This window comes from Zalophus californianus, chromosome 4 (assembly GCF_009762305.2).
Source record: "Zalophus californianus isolate mZalCal1 chromosome 4, mZalCal1.pri.v2, whole genome shotgun sequence".
NCBI classification, from domain to species: Eukaryota; Metazoa; Chordata; class Mammalia; order Carnivora; family Otariidae; genus Zalophus; species Zalophus californianus.
In genome coordinates this window covers 145,440,428-145,462,781 of record NC_045598.1, presented here as the reverse complement: position 1 = coordinate 145,462,781, position 22,354 = coordinate 145,440,428, and positions in this window count along the sequence as shown.

The following is a 22,354-nucleotide window of genomic DNA, read 5'->3' as shown; positions in this document are numbered from 1 at the left end:
TCACTGTCATGGTAACTCACACAGCATTGCTTTTGACATGGGAACTAAATTTACAAGAAGTAAAATACAAGATTGGCTCATACTTGTGGAATTTACTGATCTTATCCTGTTCTCCATCACTGGGACACAGATGACTTGACATTGTCATTTTTTTGAATGGCTTTTTTCAATAATCAGTTATAGCACCAGCTGGGTGGCAGCACTTTGTAGGTTCAAGTCATGTCCTGTAGGCTATAGTATATGCTCTGAATCAGTGATTGATTCACTGATAAAATATGGTGTTGTTTCTTCCAAAGTTAGGATTCCCAGATCCATGAATGAAATATTAGAAATGGGAATAGCTTTTCTCAGGGTTATATTTAGCATTCCACTAACAATTTTTTTTTTTTGGCTTCTGTCCCTGTAACTTTGGGTTTTCCTCGTTTAGTGCTCTCCCCTGCTCCATATCCAGTACTTCCTCCTTAATGCCAGCTATATTTGACTTTTCATGTGATGGGTTACCTAAGTTTTATATGCATCTACTTGGGCATAATGCTTAAGAGACACAAAAACCAAAGAGAGAATGATACTGTATTTTGAACATCTCCTTCACTTTCTGCACCCTACTCTTCTCAATGACCAAGAAACCTGGGTTTAAAAATTGGTGATATCCATGAAAAGGCATAGACTATATTATCATTTGATCTCCATCACTGGTCATAACTTAAGCCAAGGGCTCTCATTTTCCTCCTAGCACAAAGCCAAAGATACTTCAGTACTTTGGGTTTGAGATACTAAGTGACCCCATTTAGTTTGAACTTGTGTTTTCCCTTCCCAGGTTGAGAGATAGAAAAAAAAAAAACACAACTTTTTTCTTTTCCTTTTCTTGATTTTTCAAGACAGCTGGACTAGTGCCCAGTTATATTGGCAAATCACACCCCTAATTTATGCAGAAGATGATAAAGCCTCATCCTTGCTGATTTTTAGTGCATAGAAGCATATGGAATCAGAAAGTGCCAGACCCAGCTTTGCACTCCAGGAATGTGTGGGAAGGCTTACCAGCACTTATGGGGTGAAGAAAAAGGAGACATGAGTGAAACTCATAAAACAGTCTAAGTTTTCTTTCATTACTCTCACTTTTGGGTATTTTAGGATATATTTCTGAAAGGAATATATATATGAAAAAAATAAGAATAATACATTGCTTAAAATGTACTAGGCATCTTGCTATTTAAAGGGATTTCTTTATTATTTAGGATTGTTTTGTAAGTCTCTCTTTAAAAAAATCCAATGTATATTATCCCCAATGTTTTTTATTGCCATTTTTCTTTCTATATCCACAAGAATCTCATAAGATTAGAATGTAGTTGAGTACTATTTTATTCAATAAAAATTTTTAATTTAATTTTGAACACTAAAAAATGAGGACTATAACTAAGGTGAGATTTTATTTTCTACTTTAAATACAATACTAATTTCTTTAATGCTCTAACTGGTGAAATACACACCACAGAGGAAGTCTTTGATTTCCCTGCACACATTTTCACATTATACTCTCTTGTATTTGTTATAAACATTCAACTGTGCCCATTCTTTCAGCACCTATTAACACTCATTCTCAGAACATCAACTCTCTCCATATTTGAAGTCGATGAGAGCTCTGGTTAATGGGGCAAATTATTCCCTGGAGGTTACACCCAGTCTTGTCCTAGAAATAAATTTAAATATGTTGCTATAGTTCTAAGTATTAAGCAAGTTTTTATTAAAACAAATGTTCCTATCCACTCAAGTAGACAATAGCACTGAGCTCGAATAAGGAAACATAGAAAGCTCTAATCAATCAAGACAGAACTTTCCAGATTAAAATGATTCTTTTAGTCTACCTATTTATACACATTTTTATGTAAAGTGATATATATATATATATATATATATATATATTACCACAAACATGGCATATACTTGCAAAAATCATAGTGAAATTCTGTGGTATTAAAATATATTACCATTCATCATTATTTATTCATTTATAGTTAAACATCTATTATTTGCTTTCTAGTATACATTTTCCTCTCTTCTGCTAACAACTTTCTGATTTTCCTCCAGAAAATATCCCCATTACCTTTTCAACGCTTTGCGCTATGGGGGACTCCTCCTCCAGTTCAAGAATGAAGCAAGTGACCCAGATCTCCACCAATTAGCACATGACATTCCTATGGTTGTAGTGATTGGCCAGGGATGGTCACATGATCCCCAAAGTCATTAAGATGCAATGATGCTTTTTTTGGATGTGCTGATAAAGAGTCTGTTTTTCCTTTTGGAGATGTACCTTAGAGGATTAGTAACTACTGCTGCTGCAGTCATTTTGAAATCATGTAGAAAATGGAGCCAACTTCAAGGTAGCATCTCCAAAGAAATACAGGTAAAGAAAATGACTTTTGGTACCATCATTTGAGTCATTTGAGCCTTGAATGAAAATAAGCCTGAATATCTATGCCTGGACTCCTTAGTTATTTAATACAATAAATCTTCCCCCCACTCCTTTTATAGCTTAAGTTGTTATTAACAGCAGAAATAATTCTAACTGGTACATTCATCAAAATTAATGGCAGAGCTCTTGGTTCTAGGGATATAGATGGATATAAAACACTGTTTCTGATTTTAAGGAATTCACAGTCCTTGCGGGAACACACACACACACACACACACACACACACACACACACATACATTATTCCAACTTATTAGAGTTATTCATGGAGTAATGAGGAAACACATGTTGGGAAGAGAGCAGGCCAGAGAAGGCTTCCTAGAAAAGTGATATATGAATTAATTCTTCAAGAAAGTACACATTTAATTAATTAATTAATCTCTATTTTAAAGTTAAGATTTTTTTTTTTTTTAGAGAGAGAGTGTGCGAGCATGGGGGGAGAGGCAGGGGGAGAGGGAGAGAGAGAATGTCAAGCAGACACCCTGTTGAGTGTGGAGCCCCACTTGGGGCTCCATCTCACAACCCTGAGATCATGACCTGAGCTGAAATCAAGAGTTTGAAGCTTAACTGACTGAGCCACCCAGATGCCCCAGGAAATACACATTTAAATAAAATTGGCAGGGTGTCTACCTAAATTTTATTTTCTCTCAAAACAGACTCTGACACAAGGATTTGGGTACAGTAATTTATTTGGAACGTAATTCTAAGCACAAGTGAGGGAGTGGGGGAAATGAGCTAGGAATGGGGGAAAAAAAGCCAATAAAGCATGCATTAATGAGTTAATTAGTATGGGTACCTGAGACTCAGTCCTATTGGTGATGCTTTGAGCATCAGTCAGGGAGGTCAGGACATATATCCATGACCCCTGTTGTCTTCCTGATTGAGTATTGCCTCTTGGGACTTTATCTCTCCTGCACTTCTTGGTTTCACCTGTGTGTGGTGGAACACCTGTGATACTAGAGAAAGTCCTCAGAGAGAATAATGCCTCAGAGAGGCATGGGCTGTCAGTATGCTTCGAACCAGCAGCAGGTAAACTAAGGTGAGCCTAAGGGATATGGGGTAAGGTATCAGTCTGCATGTGCTACAATTCCCGTTTTCTGTGTGAAGTCCTCCCCTTCCTATAATTTCCACAAATTCCCAGAGATTTATATTCTTGTGCTTTTAGTTGGTTCTGAGTTCCCAACTCCAGTGAACTATTTCTTTATAGCTATTTTCTTCCTCCTGTTTTGTGCCAACCCTACGTGGAACTCAGCCATTTATCTTCAAGTTCCTCTGAAAACTTATAGAAGGCATTTTGCAGGGTGTGTTTTAATGGGCATGTGTGTGTGTAGCACAATCTTCAGAAGATGAGGTCAATGGGAGAGTTTTCATCTCTGGAATAAAAATATCTTAAAATTTAGTATTTCACATTCTTAGCCTTGAAAAACTCATAGATCACTATCCTGGGCTGGGTTCCTTAGTAGAGCCTGAGACTAGGTTTCTTGGGCAATGATTTTTTAGGGAATGGCTCCGGTGTAATCTGTAAGGGAACGAAGAAAGCAGGATAGGACAAGGGGAAAAGTTAGACAAAAACATGGATTCAACTGATCCCACAGTGAGCTCTAGAATGAAAATGGCCCTACATTAAATGGCCTTGCTAAGGACAAGGAACTAGGCTTTTTGTACCTCTGTGTTAGTCAGCTGCAGGATACTTCTGGGAGGAGGGTATAACTTCTCAGGTATTTCTGTATTGGTGCCTCTATGATTAATAGGCAATTTTCAGAAGGGTGCAGCTGTGAGCTGTTAGCAGCCAATGCTTGCAGAAGCTGGGGGAGGGGTGCACCTGCATTTGCTTGTCGAAGGGGATATGGTGGGACACCAACAACTTCTATGGCCACTCTGTTCTGGCAATTTCTCACTGGACAGACTCTTCCATCGGTGCTGGCCTTCTGCAACAGTGCTTATTTCCAATTCTCTCTCAAGACTCCCTTGCTTCTCCACTTTCTGGCCAGTCCTATTGCTTCTAAATACAAATCAACATTTGATAGTATACAAAACAACTGACTCTCAATATCCTTCTAAAATAAGGACTGTCTCTGCCTACCCAAAGCCTCAGACATGTGCTCAGTTCAACAAAGGGCTATTTGCTTGACATTCTGATTCTTGTTTAGCTTCATGGAAAAGCTCACAGAGACCTTGAAGTTTTAGTCTTCATGTCCCTTATCCCTTATCAGTGCTATAGTTTAGCACTGAAATGAATGCCTGCATTAACAAAAGAGCCTATAGTCAGTTTGATTTTAAACAGCAGTGATTTTATCTACAAAAGATGAATAGCAACTAGATAAGGAGACAACTTGCTTTTGGTGGATAAAGCATCATGCCTAAAGGTATTGTATAGAAATGACCAAGGTAAACTTAGGAAACAGGCAAAGAATTCAGTTTGGTCTCAACTCAAATCGTAAAGGGACACAGCAACCATGTGAAATGAGTTGCAGAGGTAAGTAGGTAGGGGTCATAGCTTTAACGTGGAATATGTGACACCAAAGAGTTTAGACCTTGCCCTGAAAACATGATGCAATCTTCAGGTTGACACTGAAAAAGACCATTCTCTTAACTTCCCTGTGAAGTATGGGCTTGAGAAGGGCAACACTGGGGCAGGGACTTCAGTTATTAGTTTTTCCACAAAAACATGAAAAATAATGCCACTTCTGAATGAAGATTATGACGATAATGATGAAGAGAATGGTAAGTGGAGAGAACATTTAAAAAGTAAAAAGGATAGGGTCAGATGATGGATAGAATACAAATAAGAAAAGTAAGTACTCAAGAAAGATTATCAGCTTCTGGGCTTGCATACCGTCATTTGCTAATTCTCTCCTTCCCTATTTAGTTAGTTGTTTCTACTCTCTCAATAAACAAAAATGGTATTATGCTTTACATATTGTCTTGTAGCCTATCATATCATGAACATCTTTCATTATAAGAAACATGGTATAAAAATATCAATTTACATAATTGCTCAGTGTTTCATAGTACAAATATAGAATAATACATTTAATCTTATTATTGACATTAGATTCTTTATTGTCTTTAAATGTTACAAAGCATATTGTTATAATTATCTTTAAAAAGAAACATTTATTCATGTTCTTATTATTTGAGGATATTTCTAGAAAGGGAATTGCTGCATTTTTAAGGCTTCTGATAAACATTGCCAAATTGTTCTTCAGAAGGTTTATGTCTTAAGATATTCACAAAATCACCTACTTTTTGATTTGAAGTGTTTTAGAAATTCCACTCTGTGAAAGAAGCTTTCTCATAATAAGGTAAGCTCTAGTGGCATAAATTTAAATGTTTTTGTGGCTACTTCTACTTTTGCCTAATTTGTACATACATATTTGAAGCACTAGAGATTTTTATGGTTCTAGTGAGAACTATTGTCCTTTGCAATCCTGTATGTCACTATTGGTTTTCCTTTTGGGAAAATAGAAAATAATCTCAAAAGTCAACTTCAAAATTTATTTGTATAGTATTTATTAATTAATTGATAATTAGTAAATTTGTTTATCCACTATTCAACAACTCAACAAATATTTATTGAAAACTCATACTTATTCTGGGTAATGTGGATAAAACTACCCCCTCATTCAGGTAGTTTAGATTCAGCCAGTAATCATGATGTTAATGATGATAATAACAGGACCTGATATTATGTGGTGCTTCCTATGGGTCAACACTGTTCTTCAAGCAATACTACAAAGCAATTAAGATTATTATCCTCATGAAGCAGACAAAAAATAAGGTATTTCAATGAAACATTGTATTAAACTGCTGTAAGTCACAGCGTGCATTGGAGGAACTTCCAACAGTGTTGCAAGGGTGGGTCTTAGCACAGGCTTCTTGGATGAGTAAATATCTAGTTTTTTTTTTAGATTCTAGTTTGTTTTTAGATTCCACATATAAGTGAGATCATGCAGTCTTTGTCATTGTCTGACTTGTTTCACTTAGCTTAATGCTCTCAAGCTCTATCCATGTTGTCACAAATAGCACGACTTCCTTTCTTTGTGGCTGAATAATATTCCATTGTGTGTGTATATTTATATATTTATTATTATATTTTTAATGCTTTCATTCATCAGTGAATACTTAGGTTACTTCCATATCTTGGCAATTGTTCATAATGCTGCAATAAACAGGGGGTATAGATATCTTTTTGAGATAGTGTTTTTGTTTGTGTATTGATGGATAAATACCCAGAAGTGGAATTGCTATCAATGTTAATTTTTTAGTTCTTATATTATTTAGCATCTTTTGGAAATTTCAGACCATTCCCTATTCCTTCCCATTTAAAAGTTTCTGCGAGGGATGCCTGGCTGGTGCAGTCGGCTAAGCATCTGACTCTTGATTTTATCTCATGTCCTGATCTCAGGGTTGTGAGACTGAGCCCCTCATCCTGCTCTGTGCTCAGCGTGGAGTCTACTTGAGATTCTCTCTCCCTCTCCTTCTGATCCTCCTACTCATGCTCTCTCTCTCTTTAAAATAAATAAAAACTTTTAAAATAAATAAATAAATAATAAATATAAAAGTTTCTGCTATTCATCTAATCATGTAAACCAGAAATCTGCAAATCATTCTGTAACTTACATTCCCCCACCCATCTCACCTATAAACTCTTGTCTTATTCTCTTTCTTTTTTTTTAAGTTTTTATTTTAATTCCAGTAACTTAATTGTTCCCTTTCAGTTGTGTGTCTATTTTTCCCACTGGACAAACCAGTGGGCCCTATTTGGTGTAATTTCTAGGCCAGTCTTAATTGGCTATCACAATCTCCAGACTTTCTCACCCAGAGGTGTTAGAATTAAGACTCATAGCCATGATTTGGAGCAAATCACCCAGCTGAGGTACTTCCATTGTTTTGAAAAGCTTTATTTTCATTGCATCTGAAAACTGGTGAATTAGAGATAAACCACATATTCAGTTCTCATTAACTCCTCTTGTGCTGATATATCTGGTTAATTCTACTGGCTTATAGGAAAACTTGGGTTGGGGTCTTTTCTCTAGCACATCAACACTATTTAACTTTGGGAGAGACATTCAAGCTCTAGGGTTAGTTTCTTAAATGTAAATTTGGGCTAATAATAGTCCCTATCTTATAAGATTATTTTGAGGATTAAATGAACTAATGCATATAAAACACCTAATTTTAGTGTCAGGCATGGTGTAATTCCACAAGACTTAGTAGTAGTAGTAACAGCACTTTTATTATAATTACTACTACCTTATTTTGGGGGAACCCTGTTCTGAACCTCAGTTTCATGACTTGGGTTCTCCTAGGACTATAGTCTCTGCATAGTTTCTATTCCCTATCCATAAGAGCAAAATCTCAGGATCTATAGGTGTAGTCTGGTTGACTCTGGAGTTGTTGCTTTGCCTTAAATTTATTACTGAATTGTCAAACCTTTAGACTGAACATCCAGATTTACTGAAACATTCCTGAACCTACAACTCCCTTGGGATATTTTGGCCTCAGTTCAGTTTCTACATCTTTGTTAGTACCCACCTAGAGCTCATGTTCGGAGCCCACATTTCTCACTTTGGTGAACTGATGGTCTCTGGTCTCCACTTGGACTTTCTTTCTCAAGGGATGAATTGCTACCTGGCTTTTGATATCTCAAGCATTAACATGTCTCCATTAAAATATAAGATGATTTTGGAGGACAGAGGAAAACTATTTCTTCTATGTGGGGAAAGAGAAGGTTCATAGAAAGGTGGCATTTAATATGGCTCTTAAAAAACTGGATGGAATCTGAATTTGAGATGATAGAAATGTAGAGATGTTTCTAGGGGTGGGTAGCAGCATGAGTGGAATGTTTGTGGCACAAAAATGAGGTGATGCGTGATGGCCCTGGTTCCTGAATTTCTAGTTTAACTGACTTATGTGTAGCCATTCCTGCTGAAATCCATACTGTTGAATCTGGACATGTCTCTTTTCTATTCTCCACTTGATTCCAAACTAAATTGAACTCAAAGATAAGATTAAAACCGTCAAATTTCTCTCAGCTCTTGTGACTACGTATCTATCCAGTCAAAGAGGTATTGAAACTTGGAAATGTGCCCTTTGTTCTTACGGTCTTTCTTGCAATTTTTCCTATTTTCTCATAATTTTGTTCTCCCATCACTGTCTACATCTCTCTTATTTAGAGGGCTATCAAGTGGTGTAGGTATAGTGAAGAGACTATTGAAGTGGAATTGAAAAAGATAGGGATCCCATTCTGATTCAGATTGGGCAAATTCTTTATGTCTTAGGTCAGGGGTTGGCAAACTACAACCTGTGGCCAAATCTGGCCTGCCTCTTGTTTTTATTTTACCTTTGAGCTAAGAATAGTTTGAACATTTTAAGTTGGTTAAAAAAAAGATCAAAAGAAGAATAATATTGCAAAATACATAAAAACTATATGAAATTCCAGTTCCAGGGTCCATCAATAAAGTTTAATTGGACAACATCATAATCATTTGTTTCTATATTATCTATGGTTGTTTGTATGCTACAATGGCAAAATTGAATAGTTGTGACAGAGACAGTACAGCCCACAAAACCTAAAATATTTACTATCTGGCTCTAAATTTACAGAGCAAGTTTGCTGACCTTTGTCTTAGAGCTTCACTTTTTCTTATAAGATATATTACATCTGGACAGGCATTTCATGAATGCTATCTTCCTTCTCCTTTCTCTTATAAAAAGGAATTGACTTTTTAAAGGCATAAAGCCTGTTTTAAACACTACTGATCATGTAAGCCAGAATGTAGCCAAGTTGTAAAAATGTTCAGTTGTACAATTTTTTTAAAAAGTCTCCTCAACATCTACTATCAGGTATGTAGGCATAGAAACTTGCTCTAATGCAAGAAATAACAGTAAGAATGGAGTAAGAATCCTCATACATTGGTTGCATAGGAGTCCCATTGAGGTGTGGGGTTGTTGAGGGTGGAAATGGTGTCATCAACAACTTAATTGTTCCTCAACATCTGAAAAGGAATCCTTGGAAGTTTATTTTTTGGAATAGTAGTTGTCCTGACAGCTTCAGTTGATTTTAACCTTTGACTAAGCACTTAGGATAGTAATCTCTGACTGACTGGAGAAGTGACCCTGGGTTTATTCTTTGATTTAAACACAATTGAATCAGATTTGTTTTTTAAAAATGGGACTTTAGAAACAAAGCAAAATAATCAGAAGTAAAAACCATGGCTAAAAGGAGGGCACAGAGTGTATGTCCTCACAAACGAAGTAGGTTTATATATCAGCCTTCTTCATTGAACAGAGGTTCCTTTAAAAACCTTCATAATTTGGTTCTCGCTCTCCAGGGCTGTATTCAGCACCTGGTGACTAAATAAAAGAAGAGAATGAAAAAGGGGAAGAAAAATTGTATAGTGATAAAGCAAAACACTTTTTTCAAAAGCAGAGAAAAATCAAATATATGATTCAACATATGAGCAATTGTGTTGACATTTTTCTAGATTAAAAAACTTAAAATTTATTTCTCTTTTGACATGTGTGATTACATGGGCAATGTTGGTTGGAACCCAGTTTACAATGTTGTTTCTGCTATCTTCTGTTCTTTTTTGATGTGTAGTGTTCTCCTCTTGAGTCTAATCCTCTAAATTCAGATATTCTCTATTGTCTGTGTACGTTAAGAGATGACTGTCATATTTAATAAATATCTAATTACCAAGGGCTTCCTGGAAAACAAGCGGGTGCTGTGACAACAGTCGTTGTTTGGGCTGTTGTTAAAAAGAAAAAATTGCCTCCAGATACTCTATGCAAGGATAAATCACAAAGTTATTATAGAAACGATTTTTTTTTTTGAGCTACTGTATGTGAGGTATTTCTAAAGTTTCATCGTAGTTAATCCTCACAGCAGTCCTGAAAGGTGCTATACAGATTAGGACACCGAGACAGAAAGAAAATAAGAAATTTCCTAAAGAAGAAAAAAAATGGGATATGTCCAATTCTACAGCCCAGGTGCCCAGGTGAAAGACATGTTTATGGGTGAAATTCTTGACCTGATTTTTTTGTGGGGTGATAGAGCTTCAGGAGAATATTTAAAGACTAAGACCTCGGCCGTTAAGAAGAAAACATCTCTGAATATGTCCTATTTTCTCTTGTAGTCTCACTCTGCGGTCATGATTGGTCGGATCAGAGGAAACCCCTGCCACTCTGACTGGGGTTCCACATGGAGACACATTTGCTTCTGTCCTGGAACTGAAGGAAGGTCTCTAAAGTAATCAGATTCGCGTTGACAATCAGTGAAGAAAGGCTTCAGGACTGGTTTTACTGTGATTTCTTAGCCAGGGGTACTGGGGAACCATTGTATCAGTATTTTAAAGGAAACTAGTTGACATGAAACTAAAGAAAATTAATATTTCCAAAAAGGGAGGAAACTCATTAGATATCAACCAGACAAGTCAACTTTTTTCTGATGCATTATACCACTATTGTCATTCACAATATGCTAAATTTGCTACTTTCACTTTGAAGATTAGTGAAACCTCTAATATGTTTTAAAATAAGCCAGGCTGGGTGTTTGAAAGTAACTGGGCCAGTTAAATTTTTTTTTTTCTGTACTGTCCCATGGAGATAATCTAAGGGCAACATTGCAACATTTCTGCTAAAGACAAAATCCTATTGACTTCAGTGGGCTTTTGGATCAATGGAGCCATCAAGAAAAATAGCACTGATTTAAGTACCCCTTTTTACTCTCACATGAATACCAACAGCCTGTGGAAAAACACCAAGAAATATTAATTGGCATGCTGCTATGTAATAGCTTGTTTCTAGACCAAGAAAAAAGCAATTCTACTTAATTACAATAATATATTTTACTATCAATAAAATTATGATGTGACTTACTAATTTTCTAGTAAGAGCAACTTACTTGGTGGAACTTTTTCTGCAAAGTGTTATCAGATATGGAAATGGTACAGTTAGTAAAACCAAACAGCAAACATAAATAAAGTATTTATTTCATTTTAAAAATTGGGCAACTTTTATAAGATTACTACAGATATATGTAATATCTCTATTTTTCTTTAAAAGATTATAATCATTGTATAGGCTGAATATTTATCCTCCCTAAGTGTATATATCTCTTTCTTTCTCTGTGTATGTGTGTGTGTGGGGGGGAGGGGCATAGTCTATCTGATTTCCTCTTGGAGAAAGAATACGTTACTTCTTTTACTACAGAAAAAGCAAGGTTTATCATTTTAAACCAATCACACAGGGAGAAGGTAAGGAGAAAAGTACATTTAAACAAAAAGAGATATTTTAGTTGGTAAGATAATGACCTATCATCATGAGACAAATGCTTAGGAGCATTCATGTTCAGCTCTACTTTCACCCAGCATCAACACACGTACGTACTTCTGGAAGAAAGCTGTTTGGGTGTTATCTTCCTGTTAAGGGAGGCTGTTGGGGGCATGGGCAGTTTCTTGGCCATACTCCAACATCATTGAAGTAATTGGTGGTTGAGTTGAGAAATAAACGCCCAAGTTTTAAATAAACTATTGGGTTAAAGAGGTAACAGATTAAAGGTAGAAAATAGAAGAAGTAACCATTTTGAAATTTGATACACTTATAAAAATTCTATCCAACTGGTAAAAGTACATGGCATCCTCCTACTTTCACCAGTGGCTCAATTAAATTCTTTTTACCATTTTATGAAGGCTTCTGGGTTTCCATAAAATCATACTTAAGAAAACTCAGATTTTTTTCTGGAAGCAAATATATGTAGACTTCCATCCCAAAGAGTCATATGAAACATAAGTGTACACTTTAAAAGGGTGAATTTTATAGTATGTGAATTTTGCCTCAATGAAAAAAATAGGAAGTAGAATGAAAATAGGACTTTTTTTTTTTAACAGATGTGCTGAATTGTGTCCCTTCAAAATTCATACATTGAAGTCGTAACCTCAGATGGGACTGTATTTGGAGATGGGGATTCTGAAGAGGTAGCTAAGGTAAAATGAAGTCCTATTGGTGGGCCCTAATTCGGTATGACTATGGTTCTTGTAAGAAGAGATTAGGACACAGACAGACACAGAAGGATGAGACGGTGGAAGATGGCCACCTGCAAGCCAAGGAGAGAGGCCTCAGAGGAAATCAATCTTGCCCACATCTTGATCTCAGACTTCTAGCTTCCAGAACTGTGAGGAGATGAATTTTCATTAAGTCTCCCAGTCTGTATCACTTTGTTATGGTGGCCCTGGAAAATGAATATACTTGCTATCTTAATTTCAGTAGTTTAGGTGAATTTCTTTTAGATCTGTTTCTATAAGGCAGCATAAAAATGCTAGATAGCCGAAGGTGTCAGAAGTCACTGCCCTCCTGTTTTTCAGGTGTATTATTTATTTAAATCTGTTTGAATAGTGCCAGTAAAATGGCAGGCACTTGTTTAACTTTTAATATCTTTATTGTATTATTCTTAATATACCCGAAATAATTTCTTTAGTGATTTCCTTTTCTTTGTAATTAGATGTAGTGATTAGATTTTATTGTAAGCTTGAATGATCTACTTAAACAGTGCCTTGATGCTTACTCATTCTTGTCTTTTAAATTGCCCTGATGAGCAATAAAACCAAAGAAATTGGGAGTATAATATCAACACTTGAAAATAGCATATGACTCTTTACCCTCTGCCTCCCTTGTACACAAACTCCACTTTTTGGAATCATTGTCAGGGTCCACCAAGCTTGAATGGCTTTCAACAGCCTCAGTTTGGGTTTGCTTAATGAACAGTGGGAATGGAACTGAGGTCCCCTGACAGCCTGTAACCTTTACCTAAGGAGATTTTTCTAGAATTTGTTATGTACTAGTTTCTTTAAAGCAAACTCGACTGAAAGGATTATATTCAGGTTCTCTTCTTTGAGAAACAATACATAGGCCTGATCTTCATGACTTTCTCTTTACTTATTTTCTATATAAGTTTAGAAAAATCAAGAAATATGCTAACCAGCTGTTCTCAGAATTTTCTGATTTTTTTTTCTCAGTGTGTGATTTTGAGACATGTTGGCAGAAGAAGAAGGTGTGAATATTCAAATGAATTTTCCTAGAAAGGATATAAAAGTCTACTTTAAAATTTTTAAAAATCTCTTTAATACAACTTCTTCTCTCCTGGAAAGTGCAAATGCATTAGGTGGGAACAAATCCCCATTGTAAGAGCTACTTAAGGGGTTCTACAAATATTCATACTTTTTTCTTTTATTTATATAGTAAATATTTTTCTTTGGTCTCATAAATATAGGCATTGCCTAGGCACTGGGAATGCAGTGAGGGAGAAATACAGGTAACAACTAGGTTTATGAGCAGCTTACAGTTTAGTAGGGAAGACAGACATCAAACAAATAATGACACAAATAATCACATACGTTATGATATAAATGATTAATTGTTGGTTTGATGTGACCCTAAGGGAGAGAAACAGGTACTGAGAGAGGGTGAAATAATGGAATTTGTCCTTGTCTGTGTGACTAGTAAGGCTAACAAGATTTTCCCAAAATTGGCAAGGAAAGAAGAGCCTAAATCATGTAGCGCTAGGTTAAAGATTTTAGCTTATATCATAAGATGAACAAGAAAACATAAAAGGGCTTCAAACAAAACAGGGTCACTATCAGAAATGCATTTTTAAAAGATTACTACAATAGCACTGTAGAAAACAGATTGATTGTGAGCAAGAGGGTTGGAGGGAGGCAAAAGACCTGGCTTTCATCAGTAGTTTGCATTAGAGAGCATGGCAACCTCACTGTGAGTGTTGACAGTGAAGAATGTACAAAGAGAACAGATTCTGAGATACTTAAGTAGAACTGATAGGACTTAGCATGATGTGAGGGGTGAGGAATAGAGGTAAATCAAGGATGCATTTACAATTTCTGGTTTGAATAACTGGATGGGTGGGGCACTATTTATTAAGATAGGGTGTATATTGGTTGTGCTTTGCAGACATTAAAAGATTATATATGTATCTTGAAAGTTATAGGCCCCATCAATCCAAGGGTATAAGTAGAAGTTACGTAAATACTAATATTAAAATATCTCTAAAGTCTACTTGCCCGGTTAGAAATCCCAGCCTCTTGTAGTAATTCCTAGAAATTCTAAAGTGTGTGTGTGTGTATCTATATCCATGAAACAATCTAGGACACTGGTCCTTGTTATCTTCTGCTATTCCGGGATGCCATTTTGATGATGGCACCCCCAAAGGTTGAAGTCTCATCTGTCATACCTTGTTGGGTAAATTAGAATTAAAATATTCATGTAAAATTTACATTTTGACTGAATATATCTTAATAGTGTTAGAACTCAGGTCACCAGGTTAAAAAAAAGGCAGGACTTTCATTAAATTTGAATTTTAGATAAAGAACAAATTCTTTTTTTAGTAGAAGGATGTCCTAAACATTGTGTGAAATACACTAAAAATTATTTGTTGTTTATTGGAGATTTGAATTTAACTGGGCATCCTGTGATTTTATTAGCTAAATCAGCACACTTAGAATTCTGACTGTGCTTTCTATAGTTACATTTATTAAAAAGAAGATGTTCTTTTCATTCCGAAAATTCCTCAGTTGCCTGTTTTCCAAGTGGCAGAATATCCTTATTAAATACAAATATATTTGCTGATGAATACGAGGCATCTCTCTGAGTCAAATAACAGGGTGGTAAGGAGGCCTTTGCTTGTAGCAGAATTCTAAATTTAAAAAGAGGGATCTACTGGGTGTTATAAGAAAACAATGAACCGTGGATCACTACATCAAAAACTAATGATGTATTGTATGGTGACTAACATAATAAAATAAAATTAAATTAAAAAAATAAAAAGAGGGATCTAGAGGATCTGTAGCTACTTTGAAACATTTTCTATGATCATGTAGAACAAAAATAACTCTAGATGATTCATGGTCTATATTCTGAGTTGTCCTGAAGACTAAGGGCATTAGTTCTTTCTTTGAAAATAGTATTTGGACTATTTAAATCTATGAATTTACTTCTAAAAACAGCACTGGTTACATTTTTGTACGTATTATTTCCACTGCTTGTTAAACTATTTGTGTGTGTGTGTATTTTCTATGTAAACTAATAGATACATAGGGGATCAAAAAATTCTTTAATATGTGGGGTTTCCTTGAGTAAAAATCAATATATATGATGGTAAATTGCTGGAAACTCAAGCCATACTGCCCAGGTGTACATTCAGAGTCTACAGTTTGTGAACTATGTGAACTTAAGCAAATTACTTATGCTTGCTATGTTTCATATTTCTTCTCCTACCCCAAAAGATCGGTATAAAAGTTAAAAAAAGTTAAAAAAGTTAAAAAAAAAAAACTATATGTGTGTTTGTGTGTGCACCTCAAACTAGAAAATGCTAAACACAAGTTAGCTTAATTTTACTTGATATTTATTTTATTGTAAGAAAATGTGGCCTAGATAGTTTCTCCCTTTCTATTTATGGACTATAATTACATAAAGTACACATCTATAAGCCAAATGATTATGATAATTACTCTACAGATCAAAGCCATTCTGGCTTTGTCAAAGATGAAGGGAAGCAGATTATGACAGGTTAAAAGATAGCTGAGAGCTTATATATTCCATAGCTTTTATTCTCCCTGTGAGGTGGGAAGCAATTAAGGCTTAAACTGGTAAGAATGGAGGGAAACTTGATGAGTGACGGCAATCATGCAAATGCCACCATCACGGAGAAAAGAATGTGCCTAGGGATACTTGATGAATTATGAAACAGCCCTGAGAGCCTCCCTCATGTTGGAGACCATTAATTTGTAGGACAAATAGGATGCATAGTGTTACAGTCTTGTCCAACACTGCTCAGTGATTCTGTGGAAAATATGAGTTGTTGAGGAAAGTCGGAGTGAAAAACCAGAAGGTAATAAGTTTATAGCATGGGATAGGGCAGTTAGAGTGATGAGTAGGCAAGAAATGAATCCAACTCTGGGAAGATCGGGGGTTACCATGGAATTGCATAGTGGCTGTAGGGTAAAAGAGCATAGGAAACTGGAAGCAAAGGAGCTGTGGTCAGAAACTGTGCTATTGACATGTAGAAGTTCAGAAGTGATGCAGTTCTGTGTGAAGACGTGATCTAGGAGCAGCCATAAAAGTGAGTTCCAGGATTGCAGTAGAAATAGAATTGTGGAAAAACTTGAGGGATTCTGAGTTTAAGCTTTTCACCATCCCAGAGATGAGATCAGAGTCAGGGAACTATACAGTTTCATCCACTTTTGACACTGCTGAGGCATCCCTTCTTCTGGCTTCTGACAAACCATTCTCTCCAGGTTCTCATTTTACCCCTTCGATTTTTCTATCATATCTTTTTGGCAGCTTCTCTGTTTTGGCTCAGCCCTTAAAGATTCCCCAAGGCCAAATTTTTGGCCTTTGCTTCACTACAGATCTTAATAAATCCTGTGAAGATAAAAAGTGGTGCAAGAGTGTGAACTGATGAAGTAGAGACAAAGAAGTCACAGGCTTGAATGCTTGCAAAGAAGGGAGAGTGAATGAAAAATCATTAAAACCCAAAGCTGACATCAAAAAATCACCTGCAAAAGAGCAATTATTAAATGATGTTAGACTTCTCGTTAGTCACAACCTGCATATTGGGGAATACAGGAGAGGAAGGCTCTCAGAGTGCTGAGTGAAAATGATTTTGGGATTAGGATTATAGTCTCAGTCAAATTTTCATTCAATTTAAATGAACTCATTTTTCTATATGCTGTAATTGGGAAAGTTAATTAACTGCATTCTTTAAAGTTATTTGAGGGTATATTCCAGTAAAATGATGATAAAAATAAAAAAGAAGATAGGCAATACAAGAAATAGTGGAATTGATTCAGGCATCAAATGAAAAAATATCACAACATAACTGCTGTCTCTTTTTAAAATTTTGGTACAAATTAGAATGGTTCAGTGGGCTCCAAGAATAATGTCTTTAAGAACGATAAGCATTTTGAGAAAGAAAACCCTGCTACACTGTTGGTGGGAATGCAAGCTGGGGCAGCCACTCTGGAAAACAGTTTGGAGGCTCCTCAAAAAGTTGAAAATAGAGCTACCATATGACCCAGTAATTGCACTACTGGGTATTTACCCCAAAGATACAAATATAGGGATCCGAAGGGGTACGTGCACCCTGATGTTTCTAGCAGGAATGTCCACAATAGCCAAACTGTGGAAAGAGCCAAGATGTCCATCGACAGATGAATGGATAAAGGAGAAGTGGTATATATATATACAATGGAATATTATGCAGCCATCAAAAGGAATGAAATCTTGCCATTTGCAATGACGAGGATGGAACTGGAGGGTATTATGCTGAGTGAAATAAGTCAATCAGAGAAAGACATGTATCATATGACCTCACTGATATGAGGAATTCTTAATCTCAGGAAACAAACTGAGGGTTGCTGGAGTGGTGGGGGGTGGGAGGGATGGGGTGGCTGGGTGATAGACATTGGGGAGGGTATGTGCTATGGTGAGTGCTGTGAATTCTGTAAGACTGTTGAATCACAGATCTGTACCTCTGAAACAATACAATATATGTTAAAAAAAAGAAAAAGAAGAAGAAGATAGCAGGAGGGGAAGAATGAAGGTGGGGAAATCGGAGGGGGAGATGAACCATGAGAGACTATGGACTCAGAGAAACAAACTGAGGGTTCTAGAGGGGAGGGGGGTGGGGGATGGGTTAGCCTGGTGATGGGTATTAAAGAGGGCACGTACTGCATGGAGCACTGGGTGTTATACGCAAACAATGAATCAGGGAACACTACATCAAAAACTAATGATGTAATTTATGGTGATTAACATAACAAATAAAAAAGAATGATAAGCATTTCGAAACCTAGACAGAACAAGTAGGAAGCTACAGACACTAGGGATATTATGAAGAGCCTACATGTCTGTTCTCTCAGAAAAAAAGGAGGAGAAGCCTCAAAACTATATAAGAAAACTAATATTTCAAGTATGAGGTAGATTAATATGAAAAATAATTTGCGTTTGAAGGATAAACCTTTCGATCTCAATGCCGGGAACATTCTTCTCTGAATAGCACAAGAAATAAGATATGTATTTTCATTATATTACTTGGTAATGAATAATATCGGCATATTCATAACAATTTAAACTGTTTTATTGACTTGCAATTTTAATCAACCTACAATGTATGGGAGAGATTCTGACTGAAAAACAGAATATGAATTCTATTAGCCTTGACAAGTAAAAAAGTGAAGTTATATTGACAGTGTACTGGAAGAGGGAGAAGGAAGGGTACAAGTCTTAGTAACTGTTGGAAAGATAAAATAATTATACCAACACAAGACACTCCTCTCCTCCAGCCCCTCGTACCAATGTAGGAGAAAGAAAGAACGCATTTATCAGTGAGTAAACATTAGAGATTGCCATTTATGTAAAGGAAGTATGGAAATGTCTACAAAGCCTGGGCAGACTTTCACACAGATTTATACAAAAAGTCAAAGAGAGAATAATGAAAACTTTTCTTATCTCCTTGAGAGATAAGAGGAATTACCTTGTGACCGTTTCCTGAACAACTTGTCAGAGACTTCTCACTTAATCTTGGACATGTATATTCCCAGTTTCAAGGATCATGCAGCCCACAACCTTGCATTGTAGGACTAAAAGATCTGACTTCTTATCAGGCTTATTCAGTTTTCAAGGTGACACCCTAAAGAGGAGAGGTTTGGGACACAGTCTCCTTCCTCCTTTTTATTAAATAAAGGAGGCTTGATCATCTTACCCTTGTGATTTGAAAACTTGACAACGTTACCTTATGAAACATCATCTTACAAAGTGAGCGGTCCAAGGATACAGTCCATGGTTAATGGAAATAATAATTAAAATTTAAGTATAATATATTTTATGAAGGCATAGGTAATAAAAATAACAATCTAACTAGAAAAATTGAGGAAGGGTGGTAAGAATCTTGTGAAATAAATCCTCATCTATCATGACTGAAAAATCAATGGAAATTATCTAAGGGTGATAAGTTAAGAAATAGCTATGTAAGCACATTACTTAGCAGTATGAAGGTAACCTATAGAGCAACTTAACACAGAAATATTAAAAGGTGATGGTTTTTAGGAGCATGATTAGGGTGAAGGAAGCTGGAGCTGTTAATTATTATCACTTCTATTGACTTAGAATGTTTAACAAAATGAATATTAACATTTGGCCATTTTAAAAAAGACATTTGAAAACTTAGAAACAAATGCTCCTGGTACAACAAGTAAAAATGAAAATATAATGTGCTTTGACACTTTCATTTCCAATTAACTAAAATTTTCTATAGTCTTAGGAGAAGTCTTAGTGAGTCAAGTTCTATGTATTTTGTCCTGTATATTGATCACAAAGTTGACATAAAAATAAAGCCATATTTCCTTGAAAGTTAGAATTGAAGCTCTATTTTCTTTTAAAAGAACTTTGACATGAGGGAAGACATAGGAAGAATTATCATGACTTCATGGCACTAATTAAAATATCTCTAATAAAGACTGCAAGTTGAGGACCATAGTTTAAGGATTGGCCCTTACGATGAAATACAGGCTATTTACATGTTGCTATTAAGTTTTGAGATTATATATATATATATATATATATATATATATATATATATAAAGAGGATGAGTAAAGGAAAATTTTAGTTGACATATTTTCTAGCCAATGAAAAATGAAAGGTTATTACGTGTGCTTGAAGCAAGTACAAGTTAGTCATTCTGTCAACAGTGACTATATATAATCTCTTTCTCTCCTCTGTTTTTTTTTTCTCTCTCTCTCCCTCCCTTTATTTCTCTTTTCATCCATCTACTCTAGGCGCACACGCCTTTATCTGGTAGTTAACCATAAAAAATATCCTCAAACAATCGATGTCAAGTAACATTTTAAAAAGCAGTAATCATACATTCTGCTATTTTTTCTTTTTAATGTAAAGTTTCAAGCAGTTAATGTCAGACTATGTTGTGAGATACACTGTTTTACAAATGTACCACATAAAAAAAGTTGTCTGGCTCAGTCCTCTAGGAAACCAAGGAGGAAAGAGCTAATAATTTTCCAGAAATTGTAATTGGTTTTGATAAGCAGCCGTATTTTTCTCCCATCCAAAAATTTATCATATGTCTTTGTTCCTAACATTTCCTTTAATTGTCCATTGGCTATATTTTTCAGAGGAGATAATTTTGAACAGCATTTAATTAATGCAACAGACATGAGAACTTACCAAGAGAAGACAGCTCTTGCTTAATCACCGTGGTGAACTGAAGTGTGTACATTTGATTTCTGCTTTCTAGTAGCTTGTCCTACTCTGGTTGTAAGGCATATAAATAACTGTGGGGAAGTGCAGAATGCTAGCTATTTTAGAATAAAAGGAATAATGTAGTACTATGGATGCAAGGAATAAGGAGAAGTGAATTGGGGCTGAGATACTGATTTCAGGAGGCTTTCCTGGAAGGGGGTGGTATTCGACAGAGCCTTTATGAGCACGGATGGAAGTTGGCGAGGGAGATTTTCCAGGTAGAAAAGAGAGTGTGAATAAAGGTGTTAGAGATGGGGAAACAAGTAAATTTGGATAAGTGAGCACTCTAGTGTGTCTAAAGTTTTAGGTCTAGTTGAAGTTTTAGAGGTAAAACTAAATAGCTCTCATTTCAGAAGCGTGAGGTAATGAGAGCTAAGATGAGATCAGTAGGTGGAAGTAAGCTTTTGGAGAGTCTGCAGTCAAGTGCCTTGGACTTGATAAACCAGGCGGCTTCAGGGTTTTGAAGAGGAAAGTGAGGTGAAGGAGAAAGAAAAGGCAGCAGTGAAGAAGATCAGTGGAAGAATCAGCAGACTAAATTAATAAATATTTGACATTTCTTCTAATTTTACTTGTTGCTCTTTGCTCTCCTCCTAAATCCATGTCAGGAAAGCAGATTTATTTTTTTTTCATATTTCGTTTTATTTATTTGACACAGAGAAAGAGAGTGAGAGGGAGAACAAGCAAGGGGAGCAGCAGAGGGAGAGGGAAAGCAGACTCTCCGCTGTGCCCGGAGCCCTGTGCGGGGTTCATCCCAGAACTCCGGGATCATGACCTGAGCCAAAGTCAGACACTTAACTGACTGAGCCACCCAGGTGCCCCAGGAAAGCAGATCCGAAAGGGGTTGTGCCCTGCCCACACCTGTGCAGATTTACTCTGTGCATCTTTTAAATGGAGTTCATAGACACCAATGAAAAGCATAACCAATTTTGTTCTCTGCACACACCCTGTGTACTCTGATTTTCCTTTGGCTATTCCTGTTCTCTTCTAAGCATCCCGACAGAGACCAGCCCAGCTAGCACATGATGTTCTTCCCTGACTGATAATTTAGTTGTTGCAGCAAACCCAGTTTCTTCATAGCTTACTAGAATTACTGACCTCTCATATTCCCTGGTCAGGCCCTGAAAGAATCCCAAGTAAAATGCAACCTAATCTGTAGCCAATGGAACAAAAAAGAGTTAAGAATTAATCTTTGTTTTATATAGCTAGAAAGTCATGCAGTCAAGTTCAATTCCAGAAGAATACTTAAAAAAGGCAGATTGATAGGTTTTTATTTCCCTAATTCACACACTAATCTTGAGGGACAAATGGTATGATAATCCATTATTTACTATTTCTGTGTGGTAACAATGTTCTCTGCAAAGAAAATGAGAAAGAGAATAAAAAAATTGCATTTTCTTAGAACTGCTCACAGTTTCAGTGGTGACTGGCTGATATTTAATTAAGGATCAGTCAGTATTGTATTATCAAGCATTAGGATTGGCCCTTAAAATCATACTAGATAAAAACTGGAGAAATAAGGTTTCAGACCAGAAGTGCTTTCTGAGAAAAATCATTTGC